Source organism: Mus musculus, chromosome 5 (assembly GCF_000001635.26).
Source record: "Mus musculus strain C57BL/6J chromosome 5, GRCm38.p6 C57BL/6J".
In the NCBI taxonomy this organism is placed as follows: domain Eukaryota; kingdom Metazoa; phylum Chordata; class Mammalia; order Rodentia; family Muridae; genus Mus; species Mus musculus.
The window spans coordinates 64473472-64486564 of NC_000071.6; the positions used below are offsets into that span (position 1 = coordinate 64473472).

At 43.6% G+C, this 13093-nt stretch overlaps 1 long non-coding RNA gene across 3 annotated transcripts; it reads left to right on the plus strand.

The window, feature by feature from the left end:
• Window positions 1-3536: 3536 nt before the first annotated feature.
• On the plus strand, window positions 3537-10496 carry C030018K13Rik (RIKEN cDNA C030018K13 gene). Of its 3 annotated transcripts, NR_045412.1 has the most exons (4): window positions 3537-3761; window positions 4964-5089; window positions 5755-5884; window positions 8737-8994. It is a non-coding gene; the product is annotated as an RIKEN cDNA C030018K13 gene (long non-coding RNA). The 3 variants fall into 3 exon arrangements; NR_045411.1 differs by lacking the exon at window positions 8737-8994 and having other exon boundaries at window positions 5755-6275; NR_045413.1 differs by lacking the exons at window positions 4964-5089; window positions 5755-5884; window positions 8737-8994 and adding an exon at window positions 10105-10496.
• Window positions 10497-13093: the final 2597 nt, after the last annotated feature.

Genomic DNA, 13093 nt, shown 5'->3' on the forward strand with positions numbered 1-13093 from the left:
TCCTATCCCAGAAAGGCTGGAAATAGTGGGATAGGGGGACCCAAACCACGGATGGTCTGAAAAACAAGATGGAAGCAGATTGCCTCCCTTTAAAATGGTCGCTATGGGAACCCCAAAAATAAAATTAAAAAAAAAAGGGCTGCCTACTGAAATATCCTTCGCAGAGTGGCTGTGATCCGAGTCAAGGAGATATTTTAAAAATGTAAATACAGCGGGTCATCGAATTCTCTCATCACAACTGAGCTGTGGGAAGAAAATGTTGCTTCTGTTTTCCTCAAAACAGCTCTGAGCTCCACATAAGCATCTGTCCCAGAGGCAGGAAAATGTAGATTTGCCAAGAAATAATATTCTGATTTCTTCTAGACAGTGTCTTCCCATTTAAGCATTTAGTCTTTTTAATTGCGTGCCATACCTAGATTGCTATTTAAAAAAAAAAAAAAAAAAGACAACTCTTGAGGTAATTCAGCCTCTGGGATATACATTACCTTTCAGAGTGGACCCCTTCCCTGCTTCCCCTGGATGAGGTCTCCATACTGTTGGGGTAGTGTGAAGTCTGTGCCCTGGTGTGTCTGGACAGCCCAGCCGTCAGGTCCGGGAGATTTCTGAGTAGAGATGGCTCTGTCTGGTTTCTCAGAGCCATGATGTGCTGACTTACGGCCAAAGTCCCTCCTCTTAGGAAGCATGAGGGTTCCTTGGTTAGGAGAAGCAGGAACCTTAGCCATGGGGTCACCTTGTATGTCCTTCCACCATTCATACACCACTGTCCCTGAACCATGGTAAACGTGTCCCCAGTCTGGAAGGCTACAACCTCCTTGTGTTGGTCCTGGGGAAGTCACCCACTCTTTTTTCTCTACGTCCTTTGGCTCCCATAAGCCAGCCTGAATCTTTCTAAAACACCCCATCCTCACCCCAAGTCCTCTCCTGATCTCCTTCCTCTACTGCTGCCTTAAGTTTTGCTTCTCATTTTGTTGTTATTGTCTGGCTTGAGACAGAGTCTTATTATTCTGTCGGGCAAGCCTGGAGCTTATGTAGACTAAATTCACAGAGATCCACTTGCCTCTGCCTCCTGAGTAAGGTATACATAGTCCTGTGTGTGTGTTTTGTACATATGTCCACTTTGCCAGAGATTGGCACATAAATAAATTCTATTTAACATTGCAAATTTTTTGAATTAACTAAGAAACACAAAATGAGTTCTTGGTATAGCCAATAATGTTCCATATAATTAAAAGAATTACCTTGCCTTATAACTCGGTCTACAATCCCACATTTTCCTGAAGGTTCACTGGCTGTTAAAAGTATAATGTAGATCCTTCCAGATGCATAAAAGCACACTGTAGTTTTTGCTTTTATTGGGAACAACTTGAAAGTAATAGTTGTTTTTTTTTTCTTAAAGTGGCATTCTGTATATCAGTCCCTCCCCATCAGGGTGGACAGGGCAGGTCTACCTTGCTCTTACTACTGCTGTGTCACGATCTGTGGTAAGGACAGACATTGTTTGCTAGATGATATTCATAATATAACACTTAGTGTTATGTGACTAAGTGTTATATTCATAATATAACACTTAGATTATGTGACAACCCTACCTTTGTCACAGTGTCTCAGAAAGCATCCTTGTTCAAGGACCACAGACACACAAGTGTCACAAGAACCCAATGTGGGAAGTGGTGGCACTTGATCCTTGGCTTTTGACTAATATAAATACAAACCCCAATGCTGTCAGGAGCCCCAGTCCCAGAGGTTAAGCCTCTGTCTCACTTTGGTCCTTACCTTGTTAAGGCCCCAGTGAAATGGTGGTTCCAATGAAGTGGCAGCTTTAGCTTCTGTTTTCCTCTAGTGAAAACTCCCACAGCACTGGCGGAGAAAGGAAAGGCCAGTGTTCCCATCCGTGTGCTCATGCGCAGACCGGCTCTTAGGTCCTCTGGTGATCCCCGCTCAAGGAATAGTGCCCTGGACAGTGTCTGAGTCTTCCCATGGCAATTCACCTTCACAATCCCTCACAGATGTGCCCAGAGGCTGACCTAATCTAGATAATCCTCACAGGCACGCTCAGGGGCTTATTTTCTAAGTGACTCTGAATCCTGTCAAGTTGACAGTCAATGTTAGCCATCATGTCACATCAGAATAAAGTGGTAACTCACAGTGCTTCACCCTTTAAAGAGAAAGGGAACAGTGGGCTCTCCTGATGGTCAGGCATAGCAGCTATCATGGAGAGGATGGTGGGAAGCACTTCCACTCACAGTGGAGAGCCTTGATGGGCTTCAGTGGAGGCCTGGCTTGCTGTTCTTGGTATAGTCTAGCGCAGGTAATCAGCTGTGCAGCCACAGATTTGTGGCTCATCAGTGTGAAGATTTGTGCCCATCTTTCTGCTCCCATTGCTAACCATATTACCTCATCCAAACTACCCTTCTGGATCAATGACTAGACCGTTCCACTGACTCATGTGCTGGTCCTTGGGCTAGGAGATCAAGGCCACATAATATAAAGCTTAAAATATCAAGAATGTCAAAAGCGGTGCCAAGGTGGACTTTCAGAGGCATCCCAGAAGACAGCAGAATAATGAGCAGTCTCTTTGCAGGCTGGTCATGTGTCTCTGCAGAGAGCATCCTGCTAAACCCTCATCAGGAAACTCCTGTTAGGATTTCTGCAGGAGCGACATGGAGAAACACCTGATAATGGTCTCTGTGCTGGCTAGTTTTTTAGGCCAACTCCAACACAAGGTAGAGTTATTTTGAAAGAGGGAGCCTCAACTGAGAAAGTGCTCCCACCAGATTGGCCTGTGGAGAAGCCTGTGGGGGATTGCCAGGTGGGAGAGCCCAGTTCACTGTGGGTAGTGCCAGACACGGGCTGGTGGTCCTGGGTGCTCTAAGAAAGCAGGCTTAGCAAGCCATAGGGAGCGAGCCAGAAAGCAACATTTCTCCATGGCTTCTGCTCCAGTTCCTGCCTCCAGGTTCCTGACCTGTGCTCTTGCCCCGACTTCCCTCCATGATGGATTTATAAGCTATAAAATGAAATAATCCCCCTTTCCAGGGGATGCTTTCACGGTGCTTTATCACAGTAATAGAAAAGTAACTAAGACAGTTTCTTTCCCAGAATAAACAAAGTACACTTCCGGCTGTCAATTTCGTCTCTTTTTTTTTTTTTTTTTTTTTTGACACCCTGTAACTCAATGACAGCTCTTGAGGATCGATATGGTCCAGTGACAGTGAATTGATTGTTCCAGCAGAGATTTTTAATGAGATTGTTCACACCATTCAGGAGCCGCCATCTCCAGCCGATCCCAGTGACAATGGTAGGGACCCTGTGAATAGAGAAAGCGAAGCAACCTTCCTGCTCATTTCTTTTTGAAAGCACCAAGCCCTAGCAGCCAGGCCTTCTTGTTAATTAGTTGTTAATTATTGGGACAGCTCGTGAAATGGGTTTTAAAGAGCTGGCCTGGTGGCAAAGAAAAGAACCTATCACAAGAGACTGAATTGAAGTGCAAGAAAGGGAGAGAAAAGCTTTTACGTAGTTGACTGGCACCAAGGAAATTCTAGCAACATATCTTTGGGGTGCAAGACGGGAGGTCTTGTAGAAATGCATACAGGATACTGGAACACACGAATTAACAGAAATTCACCATCCTCCTCCTCTATTTTTTTCTAGACTAGAAGACACATGGAACAGAGCAGAGGTGACCTACGTAAGGTCACACTTCTGGCTGGTGTCCTAAGATTCAACCGAATGCAGAGAACTCACTACCATCAGGTCCCGTGAAGGTGAGTGTTGGCCATTTGGCTTGAGTTGTCTATGAATACAGGCTTCTGGCCCACTTATTTTTATTCACCCTCAAGGAGGGCTATGACAGAAATAGGTCAAAGCCACACATTGCCAGATTTAGAAATCTCATGCACCACTATGGCCAAATTCAATGATTACTGATATGTTAAAATTAATGCCTTTAAACTCCTGATAGTGTGTGAATAATTGTGCCATTTGTTCCCCACTCTTGTGGAAAGTTAACTCATTACATGTGTACATTTAGAATGTTAGTTTCTATAACTATCTTGGCATTTAAGTGCATTTTTAATGTTTCTACATTTATTTATTTATTTATTTATTTATTTATTTATTTATTTATTTGTGTGATTGGTGTGTGTGTGTGTGTGTGTGTGTGAGCATACTTTTGGACATGTGCATCACAGTATACATGTGACCATCAGAGGACAACTCATGTGAATCATTTCTCCTGTTTCTACTATACGTGGGGCCTGGGAAATGAATTCAGGTTATCAGAGTTGGTGGTTAGCACCTTTACCTGCAGAGCCAATCTATCTCGTCAGCTTGAAATAGATTTTAGGAAATAAACATGTTTTTCTGAAGGTTCAAAATATACAAAACAAGTGGCTGAGCTTTTTTTGACACCTCTGAGCCGCCTGGTTGGGAGACTATCACATTAATAAGTGATAAAAGCTCACTGAGAATCAAGGCATGGTTTTCTTTAGGCAGAGTACTCTGGGTTTCAGAGTTGTAGAGTTGGCATGATGGACCCATCCATCAAGGGCAAGCAGAGGCTAACTACACACAAGCTACTCTCGGAAATAAACGCTTAGACAATGCCGTTACTGTTTTTATTCTCTGTATTACCCATGCCTATCTCTTCGGGTAGCTCCGTTATAGAACTTCAAACATAGCTCATCCAATCATCTTTTAACTTAAAAAATAAATAAATAAAAACTTGGGGTAAAGATCTCAAGTGCATCTTTATTCTCTGCTGAAAAGCTGCTAAATACAGGAAATAAAATACGAAGTCACCGTAACCGGAAGCTCTGCACTGAACACGAGCGGTGAAAGGGGAGATGGGTGGGTGTTATTCTTTAGGGATGCTCTCTGTCCCGCTCCAGTAGCTCTTTGAATGGTGCTGGGCGTGTCTACCTGAGCACTGTAAGGCAAGGATTTCTTGTCTTATTTCTCTTCCAAGACGTGCTGAATGCCCTCCACGGCTCTCCAACTTGAGATGCGTGAGGATCATCTTATGAACGGACATAGAATGTACAAGCCCCTCAGCCGACTCGGAGTTTCTGACTCACTGAGAGCCCTGGACTGGGCAAGTCTGACAAGCGCTTGACTTTTGTTGCAGGCCTGGGTCCCATGTTCTCATCTCTCTAAGCAGTTGCTTTCATCCCTCCCTTTGGATGGTTTAATTATGAGATGTAGTAATGCAGGTCCCTTTTCAACCCTCCTACCTTTCAGGGTCTGCCCCCTTATCTCTGACAGAGAAGATAGAAGGTAGCTAGGAGAAAACTAAAACTAAACAAAACAACCCCCCCACCCCCACTTCCCGTTCAGCTCTGCCCAGCAGAGGGACCTCTCTCCTAGGCACTCTTACAGCACCCATTATTATTCGTTCGTTAGGAGAAAGCATAGGCCAATTGGGGCCAATCCTGTGACTTGGACTTACAATCAAATGGGTAGATAACTATTTCCAGTTGGAAGCAATGCATAATTACGATGCACAACAACTGACATTTGGCTTGGGCCACCGTTACATCTATAGAATCTCATGGAAAGTTTCCAAACATTCTCTGCCATGCTGCCAGGCAGCAGGATCTGGGTAGCCCACCCGGATGAACACACGGGCGGCTTGCAGCCTGCGGTGGTTCTAGTCGATTGGGCAGCTGTTTTCATGAGTTGAGCATCATTTATGGGGCAGAGTCTCAGGCAGACCCATTGGTAACTATTTGTACTATTTGTGTAATTTTTCTTCTGCAGGATAAAATCACTGTGAACCTCTCAACTTGAAGTGTTCTTAAAAACACCAAATGTCATGAACCAAAAGTGGCGTTTTGCGCGTGACTCGAGTCATCCTGCGCCTCACATTCTAAGTGAAAGACCGAGCTAGGTGAATGTTTGTCCTACCACATTCACTCCAGGCATTAACGCATGACAGGAGCGACCTCTCTGTGCTATTGTGTCTACTATTACAGGCATTACCTTCCAAAGCATGCGGAGCCTGGGGAATTTAATACCCCGAGTTCTGCAGCCAAAAGATGCCTTGAGCTGTCTTGGCTGTATCCTTAGCTTGGCTTCCTCCAGATGGTACTGTGCTGATTCATTTCCTGGTGTGCACTTTGAGCTGATTATTTTATTCTTTCAAAGAATGTAATAAATTGCAGTTTGCTTGGGGTCGGGTGACAATCGGGAAAGAATACTTTAGTTTATAATAAGAAGCATGTGATTTAGGTTCATGGAATGGGCTAAGGAAGTATTTATAAATAATTACATGTCTGAGTATGTGTTGTATACATATACATATATATATCATGGAATTCTTAAATATAAACATTTGTTCACATGGTAATGCAAAACTTACCACAACCTTCCTAATGCTGGCAATACAGTTCCTCATGTATGTTGTGGTGACCCACAACCATAAAATTATTTTTGTTGCTACTTCATAACTATAATTTTGCTACTGTTATGGGTCATAATGTAAATACCTGTACTTTCTGATATTCCTAAGCAACCCCTGAGAAACAATCCTTCACTCCCCAAAGGGGTCATGACTCACAGGTCGAGAACTGCCGATTTAGGAACCAGAGACCCTCCTCAGTGATCTAGCTCTCTCGCTTACCTGTGCAGACCCATCTCTGGGCTCCATCTCTGGAAGTGTCACAGCACTATTGATTTGGGTGGTAAGAGGGGAGTGGTCAAGTGTGTAAATGTAACTTTTATTCTCCTGATGTAATTGTCATCTCAAAGGCTTACTGCCTCCATCTGCTAACCTAGGCCTGGTCCTGGAAGCTTCTAGACTCCCTACAACCTTAGCTAGACCTAGAATGTTTTCAGCGTCTGAGACTTACTGCTGAATAAGCTCACCCTTTCTTGTGATTTCTGAACTCTGGCTGGCTGATTCAACTCAGCTCTTCTGGCTCCAACTCCTCTCCAAGCTGATTCAATCTGGCTTCTCTCTCAGCCTCTGACTGAATTGTTCTGCTTGGACTCAAACTAACTCCAGCAATCTGTTCTGATTTTCTGGCTCCTTCTCATTCTCTGGCTTGTTCTGTCTTTGCCTGTGTCTAGCTTGTTCTCTCTCTGTCTCTCCGTGTCCCTGTCCCTCCTTTCCCCCTCTGAGCTGTCCCCTCTTATGTTACCTTCTTCTTTCTCTCTCTTCTTGTGAGAATTGCACACATCCTATTTTATCAATTTTTTTCCCTCTGATTCATCACTTTTCTGCTACTCAATTTGACATCACTTTCAAACACGGGTGTTCTACAAACTTAAGTTACCTTCATTGTTTGCGATTAGAGTGCACTAAGGTTGTGTTGGTATTCCAGACAGAAGGATTAAAGGCATGTGCTGAGGCCGAGCCACACCACAACTAGAAACAGGTTTTATTTTTTTCAATAAATAACACAATCTCAGGGTTCACGGCATAATCAATTATCCTGCATTACAGCTCTTAATCTTTATCATGTCTGACTTACCAGGGAAACATCTGTCATGCCTGTGACTCCCTGTGGTGGCTTGAATGGATGTCCCCCAAAGTCTCAGCTGTCTGAATGTTTGGTTCCCAGTTGTGGGACAGTTTGAAAGGGATCAGGAGATGGGCCTTTGTTGGAGGAGGTGTGTCACCATGTCAAGTCTTCCTTTCTCTGCCTGTACCTTTTGGATCAGATATGAGCTCTCAGTTACTGCTCCAGTGCCTGCCATTCCAGCCCGCTGCCACGCTTTCCCTCCCTGAGATCAGGGACTCATCCTAAAGGCTTCCTTTCATAAGTTACCTTAGGCATGGTGTTTTATCACAGCAATAGAATAGTTCCTAGGATAACTCCTTTCATTTTGCTGCTAGAGTGTTAACATGGAGTTGACTTCTCTCCCACCTCCCTGATGGCACCATCCGTTGGTGGCTATTGCTTGTTCTTTCTCTTTGCCCAACCTCTGAGCATTAGGGTGGTTCGAACACAGTCCTTAGGCCTTGTCTGTAGCTACATGCATTGCCTCAAAGGTCAGACTTGTGAATCTACTTGTCATCAGGTTTCTATGTAGATATCTCCAATCTCATGCATGTATGTATGTATGTATGTATGTATGTATGTATGTATGTATGGGGGCATATATGTGAATGCACACTCATGTGTATCTGTTCAACATTGATGTCCTTTCTATCATGCTCTTTTTTGAGACAAGGTCTCTCACTGAACCTGAAGTTCACTGATTGGCTAGACTGATTCACCAGTGAGTTCGATATTCTCTTGGTGCCTCTTACTCTGTGGATTATGAACGTGATTTTCACATGGATGCTGCAGATCTGAACTCAGACCCCCATGTTTGCATAGCAAGCCCTCAACCCACTGAACCACCTCTCCAGCCCTTCGGTGCTCTTAATTTAAACTCTACCATCGAGCCGTTCTTCCTGCTATTTGCCTTAGTAAAAGCCAATTTCACTATTGCCCCCACTCAAACCAAACCCGATGAAGCTTTCTTTTCTTACATATACACTTTTGATTTTTATATTTTAAAAAATTAGGTGTATGTGTTTGTGCATGGGAGATGTGGATATGTGCATATGTGTGCAGATGCCTACAGAGGCCAGAGGCATCTGATCCCCCCAAAGCTGAGACAATTGAGAGCTGTGGGAGACTCAATTCCTCTGCAAAAGCAGTATGTGGTCTTGACCACTGAGCTATCTCGCCAGCCCCTGTAAGTATTTTTATTTTGATAGCTTCTTCTTCTTTTTTTTTTTTTTAACAGAATGCAATGCCCACCATGCACACTGTTCCTAGTGCTAAATAAAAGTGTCCAAAGCCTACAAAACTACTACTTGTCACGGATTCAGATTTCTAATTAGGAGACAGAGGACAGCGGAACACCTGGGTCAGCTGCTGACCAGTGTGGTGAGAGAACACCAGCGCAGGGCAGAGGGCAGAGGCTGAAGGAGGAGGGTGGAACACTGCTGCTTCATTAGGAGACACGTCGTGGAGAAGGTGGACTTTGTCTAAAGATCTGAAGGCAAAGATGAGGTGCTACCTGAGGAAGAGTCTTCTAGAACAAGGGGGCCCAGTGTGCAAAGACACTTGGAGTAGAGGCTCTGGTCTTGGCAAACATGTGTACTCTATTCAGTCCCTTAGAGAACACCACGGGCTCGTCATCTGAAATACAGCGTCCACCCTCATTGCTTTCTCTCTTCCTCAGACCACACTTCAATAATCACTGCCTCATTACTTTCATGGTCTAATTTCTGGACCCCTATATCTTGTCCCCCACACACATACACTTATACCCTCTTCAGCATAGATGCTATGTGATTCTATTAAAACAAGTCTATTCGTGCTAGGTTTCAAAGTCTCCCATGGTTTCACAAATCACGCCACACAAATGCCTCGCATCTTGTCCATTGCCTGCTCAGCCCCCACCCCCACCCCCTGCCTCTAACCCGTCACTCATATGCCTAAACTCGCTCACTCAGCCTCGTCTCCAGTCCTTCAGACTCCTCCTGTTCTACAAGCTTCGGAAGTCAGCATTTATCTGGCATTAAGAACAGCGTGTGTGGTAGCTACTCAATAGCTCCTTGTTGAAAAGGGTACTGCTCTGTCACTGGAAAAAGCCTTGAGCGTATGAATACACATGCTGTGGTAACTGAGCTCTGTGACATCCCTCAATGACCCTTGCCTTCTGGCTGCCCTGCCTTGGTGGACTCTCCTCCCACAATGGATCAGAGTGAACCTATTTGACCCAGAGATTACATGATGGTGTGTGACTTCCCAGATTAGATTACAAGACATAGAACAATCACTACTTTTTCCTCTGAGGGGCGCCAGTTGCCGTGGGAGCACTCATCTACCCTGAAAGTGAGTTCAGTGGCAAGTGACTGAGACCTCCATCCAATAACCAGTACCACCCCCATCTAGTAACCAATACCACTTCCCCATCTAATAACCAATATTACCCACCCATCCCCATTTAATGACCAACACCATTTGCCAGCCACTGAAAGAGATTTGCCTGCTTATAACTAAGTTTTCATATGGCCACAACTTTGGTCAACATCTTGACTAAAACTTCATGAGTGACTGTCCAAGGCAGAACCAATCAGCTGATGTTCTCATTTCTGGTACACAGGTAACATTCGAGACTACCCTTACTGTTTAGTGGTACTGCTTTGGGAGAAATTTATACCTGGATTTACTATATGGAAATGCTGTATCCGAAATCTAAAATGTGAGTAGAATCCTGCAATCCAACACTGAGTAAGAACCAGGAGGATAAAGATGAAGATGAAGATAAAGTGAAAACACTAAACGACTTTGAAGTGACAGCCACTGGGGCTAATGGGACATGAGGAAAACATCACTCTGCATGAGAAGAAAGGAGAACCTTTTTAAGTACTGGTAAGAAAGTTAGCATGCTGTTGCCTGGGACAAAGTAGAAATGCTCCTGTTGACATGGGGACATCTATCTGAGGAAATTCCCAGGCAGGGTATTAAAGAGTATGGGTTTAGACTTTCTATAAAATACAATGAGACAAATAAGCTAAAAGAAGAGCTATTTTAATTTTTAATTTTTTTAAAATTTAAAGTAAAAAAAATGCTATATTTAAAGGTTCCTAGCCTCTATGGATGCCTCGGTGCTAGACTGTGAAAATGCCTTCTAGGTAAAGATAACATCAGAGGCATCAGAGGAAAGCATGATAAGAAGATAAAGCCTACCTTGTGTTTGTAAAATCACTTGTTAAGATCTGGGAATATCCAGGCAGTGCCTTGGGGAACAACTGAGAGGAACAACAGAGGCTTCTAACGAGGCTAAAGGTCATACTCTTGTGCAGTCCCCAAATCCCCATGGCAGCCTAACATCCAAGAATGATCTTCTCAGAAGACCCATGGTCGTGGTCTTAACAAATGTAATGAGCATCACTCATATTTCCAGAGGAACCACAACTTTTATAGACTTAGCGAGGCCATATCTAACGAGGACTCAAAGAGACATGGACAATTTAAAGTGAAGAGGCCTCTGAACTCTAGGAAGAAGGGAAACCATGAAAGCAGAAAATATGGACTGTGTGTATGGAAAGACACTCTAGAAAGCACAGAAGGAGCCGAGAACCAGAGGGACCTATTCTCTGGCTCTGGCTCTTAATCAGGGAGGGACTCCTGCAGGTCCTGATGAAGTTCTGTTCTGCTATGGACCAGTGTGTCTTGTGTGATGGCTATCTTTCTCCTCTGTGTGTCATCCCCTCATGCTCTCCTTGAATATTGAGTTTCATGTTAGGTTTCAGCAGACAGATAACCTATGTCTTCAGAGCCTAGGCCACAAACAAACCCCAATAACAACTAAAACTTTTGTGTGAAACCAAAAGGGAAATTGAAAAAAGTCTTGAAGACCAGTGAAAAAGGAAATAAAGCAATAACAAACACAGGGTGCGGCAAAAGAAATCCAGGGTTTTAGGAGTCAAGAAATGGGCTTGAGTCTCCCTAGGCTTCTGTAGAGGCAGAGCTGAAGCAATGCTGAGATGGGAGTGAGAGACTTGGAAGGGATACAACTCTGCACGTTAAAAGTCACAAATCAATGGGTGCCTAAGGTGAGTCTCGTGTCCCAGGTCCGAGATGGCCTTTGGTGACCTGATTCATGTTAGTGCAGACAGACCTCTTCCCCAGTGAGTGGGGTTGGTCTGTGTAACAGAATATTTCCGAAGGAAGGCATGTGACTCCAGTGACTAGGTTAGGAAATACTTAGCAGCTTCTACGCCTTGCTTTGTTGGATCACTTACTGTGTGAGAAATCAGCTGCTATAATATGGCATATCCATAATATGGGGATACCCAAGCAGCTGTATGCTCCATATGCTCCTGAAATTCTAACTCAGAGCAGAGAGATAAAATGTTCATTGTTTCACTGGGAGACTAAGTTTTATGAAAATATTGTATGCAGCAAAGGATACTCAACACAAATAAAACTGACATGTTTTCCAAATCTTTAGAAACTGAAGTTCCATGACAGCCCTAACTTTAGTAGGTACATTTCTTGTCACTGTAACAAGATGGCTGGCAGAGACAGTCTAAAAGAAGTAAATTTTTTGGCTCGTGGGTTTTTGTTTGTGTTTGTATAATATAGTATTTTAATTACCTCTCTGAGTTCGATGCCAGCTTGGTCTACACAGTGGGTTCCAGGGACAGCCAGGACTACATAGAGAGACCCTGACTCAACAAAACAAAACAAACAAATAACTATTTGTGTGAAGCCAAAAGAGGGTTGTTTTTGTTTTGTTTTGATCTACCAATGAAAACAGAAATGTAGAAAATGGAAACACACAGGACACAAAGAAGTCCCGAGAGGAAAGTTGATGGTGATACATGCCAATAATGAGAAAAAAGAAAGATCTCAAATAAACGACCTGATTCTATATCTCAAGGAACTAGAGAGAGAGAGAACAGGAAGAAAATCAATACGAGATCTAGTAGGATAATATACATAGGACACGCCAGAGCATAAATAGATGAAGAAGCAGTTCGAGAATCAACATGTTGTGGTGGAGCATCAGTTATTCCATGAACATCACAGAGTAGAAACAGCGGTGGTCCAGTAGCCATGGCAACAAAACAAGCAGAAGAACACAACAACAGCTAGGTGTGTAGTAACAGTAAGGAAGTTATTGACAAGATGCTGATGGAAAGTATACTCAGAGTACCCTTGCTTGGGATTCTAGCCATTCCGTTTCCACGCCTTCCCCAGCAAGTGATCTTGGCAGATGCTTGAGCCCACAGAAGTAGAAGTGTGATTCAGGGATGCAGCTTCCATAGGGTTCTTATCCAGGATGGGATGGCATGTTGCAGTGATAAAGCTGTTTAGACATCACCCACACTTCTGTTACGGTTCATTCGTGCTCCTGTAAGCTCAATATACTAACTAGTTCAGCAAGCTTGACTTGAGTGGGCTCATTACCTTGGTCTGTCCCAATCTGGGGCAAATAAATGTTTATTTATCTCTTCCCAGAAGAAGAAATGCAACAAAACAGAAAAGATCAGTGAAACTTGAAGCTTTTTTTTTTTAAAGATTAAAGCGAACAAACTTTTACCTAGATTAGTAAGAGGGAAGAGTCAAATAAGCAATTGACA